Source organism: Chelonoidis abingdonii, chromosome 8 (genome assembly GCF_003597395.2).
Source record: "Chelonoidis abingdonii isolate Lonesome George chromosome 8, CheloAbing_2.0, whole genome shotgun sequence".
NCBI lineage: Eukaryota > Metazoa > Chordata > Testudines > Testudinidae > Chelonoidis > Chelonoidis abingdonii.
The window spans coordinates 58,727,282-58,730,586 of NC_133776.1; positions in this window are offsets into that span (position 1 = coordinate 58,727,282).

Here is a 3,305-nt window from a genome sequence, read left to right on the forward strand (position 1 = left end):
TTGCTTGCGGCAATATGAGTGTCTGTCTGAGTCTTGGCTTCTCCTGTAGAGAAGGAATAGGGAGAAAACAGTTATGGGGAAAGGGGAAGCATGATGAAATTGAGGAAATGAACGATGAATCAGCAAAGAAACCTCACTGTCATTATTCTCATAGGGCCTGACCAACAGTCCAGTGTAGTCAGTGGAAGTCTTTCCTCTGACTTCAATTGCTTTGGATCCAGTCCACTTTCAGAGCAGTAGTCACTGAATCTAACATGGACTAACCTCTTTAAATATCTAAATACAAAAAATGCTGCTGTGTCTGAAATCCTTTAATTCAGTTTTTGAGCAAAAAGCCTTTGCCCCTCAGGCACTGCCCAGTCCTTATTTGCCTTCTAAAATGATTTATTTTGTGTATTGAAGCTATATCACCTTAAGCTGAGATCTCAAGCGAGCCAAGCTAACCAGGGCCAGTTTGCTCAGTACAATAGAAGTCCTATCTTCCCAGAGACATAGGGAGACAATACATGATGCACACTGATTCATGGATCATGAGTAGTCCAGAGACTAGTTAAATGGAGCTATACTGTATTTTGAGGTCTGCTGTCAACAACAAACATTGGTTTTATTTCAAGTGGTGGTGTTGATTCAGTACTGCAGTTGGCATTCTTCGCTCCAGACCAGGAATGGGCTAACAGCTCAGTGTGCTGCACTATGCCACGAGCAGTGCAATATATCAGATGAAGTATGAACCAGTGATGAGGTCAGTGAAAATCCATGGCACTTGTCACAGCTGTAAGTGTGAGAACCCCAGGTCTGGGCTCACTTCCAAACCAGGTAATTACCGCAATTGATTAAAAATGTTATGTCAAAACACTTTTCTGAAGAAAAGTGGCTTTTTAATTTCACTGTAAATTTTCCCAGAAAATTCCCTTTCGAGGTTGCTGCATTGAAGTGGTGGGCAGAGTGCTTCATATAGTTTGTAGAGCACTTTGGGATTTGTTTAATACAAAGTGTTTTCAGTGCATGAAATACAAACAGATGTTTCTTCTCAGCCTGGCCTAGTGAAGGCTTAACAGTCAGACTCAGCCACTGATTAGCTGTCTGACTTCAGTCAAGTCACTTCACCCATCAGTGACTCAGTTTCCCTATCTGTAAATGTAGCTAATGTCTTCACTTATAAGGTACTCTGAAATTGGTGGTTGAAATGTGCTAGCTAAGAGCTATCATTGTTACAAGAACCAATGCAGAATAGGCCAGTCTCCTGTTAAGAATTCTATGTCCTATTGCTCTCAGAACAAAACCAGATTGAATGCTGTGAGTCTGAGGTTTGCCAACAAGCACTGATCTCAGGCCTGCCTTTTATATCTTGCTGGCTGTCACTCCAGGCCCCCACACTCCTTCCATTTATAATTTGGTCTCAGATAATTTCATCTGAGTTTATCTTTAAACAATCTTCTCCAATTCCAAAACCCAGAAGAAATTGGTAAGAGATTGGTTGGTAAGAGAACAACAGTAATATCCATCTAGCTTAGGCATCACCATAGTATCTGAGGCAAAGAGTTCTGAGACATCCAACGAAGTGGGTATTTACCCACTAAAGCTCATGCTCCAATACTTCTGTTAGTCTATAGCAGGGGTAGGCAACCTATGGAATGCATGTCGAAGGTGGCACGCGAGCTGATTTTCAGTGGCACTCACACTGCCCGGGTCCTGGCCACCGCTTCGGGGGGCTCTGCATTTTAATTTAATTTTAAATGAAGCTTCTTAAACATTTAAAAACCTTATTTACTTTACATACAACAATAGTTTAGTTATATATGATAGACTTATAGAAAGAGACCATCTAAAAACTATAAGGTGCCACAGAACTCTTTGCTGCTTTTATAGATCCAGGCTAACACGGCTACCTCTCTGTTATATAATATCTGAGTGCCTTACAATCTTTAATATATACTTATCTTCACAATTCCCCTTTGTAGCAGGGCAATGTTATTTCCATGGTACAGAGGAGAAACTGAGGCCAGTGAGATGAGATGACTTGCCCCAAGTCGCACAGGAAGTGCTTGGGAGAGGAGGCAGTTGAACCTGAGTTTTCCATGTCTCAGGCTAACACCCTAACCAATGGATTTTCCTTCCTCTTTGATAGCCTTGGTAACACCCCATGTAAACCCCTTCTCCACACTCCACACAACAGCACTGCTTTATGACAGTCTCTAAAGTGCCCACTGTCCCATTAGAACTGGACCTGAGGCTAATGGAGATATTCCCATTGTCTTCAGTAGGCACTGGAGTCAGCCAGTAGAGATTTGTCCAACATCCCAGCTGTGTGAGGCAGTCGTGAAGCAGCTAAAGATCCATTTTCAGCATGCTCCTTGCACATTTTAATCACTCCCTGGCTCCCTGTAGTACTAAAAGAAACCATGTAGCTGAATCCATCCCTGAATAGACCACATTTGCTTGGAATAGACCACAAGATTTTCTCCCACTATGGTGTTTTTAAACCAAACATCTAATACCAATTAATATGGTGGGGGAATATTTTCCCCCTCTATTGGTATAGTTCTTTAATTGCAATGCTTAATTTCAGAAACTTCCACAATATTCATGTTAAATATTAGCGGACACATGTAACTCTCCCAAAGCAACATGCTGCTTTGATGAATGATAGCACAATGGTGCTCGCCTCCCACTTGAGACCTCTAGGTGTTCCCATAAAGCAAATAATACACATTAGTGCTTATTCCACTTCCCAGCTCATGGCCACTGTTTTAAAATAGCAGTGTGCACATCTCAGGATTTCAAAACACTAAGCCATTTAACCTCACAATGTCCCAGGTAGTAGGTTAATATTACAGAGGAGAAAAATGGCACAGATAGCACGTGACTTCTCCAAACTCACAGAACAAAACTCACAGAACAAAACCAGGAATACAGTTCAAGTCTCCTGACTCCTACACAATTGCCATAATTACATGACTATCCTTCCTCCTGCTTTAGCTAGTTGCAGTTATAAAATAAGTTTTAGATAACTACAGTCCACCATACAACAGACTGAGCCAAATACACCTCTACCTCGATATAACGCTGTCCTCGGGAGCCAAAAAATCTTATCACGTTATAGGTGAAACTTCATTATATAGAACTTGATTTGATCCACCGGCACATGCAGCCTCCTCTGTGGTAATCTAGCCGTCCAGTCCCAGACCTGGACTTTAGTGTCCACCAGTCTGGTCCTGTCCCAAACCTGGACTTTTGCGTCCAAAGTTTGGGGGCTTACCTGAAACTCCCCCAAGCTCACTACCAGCTTGGATATTCTCGCTGCC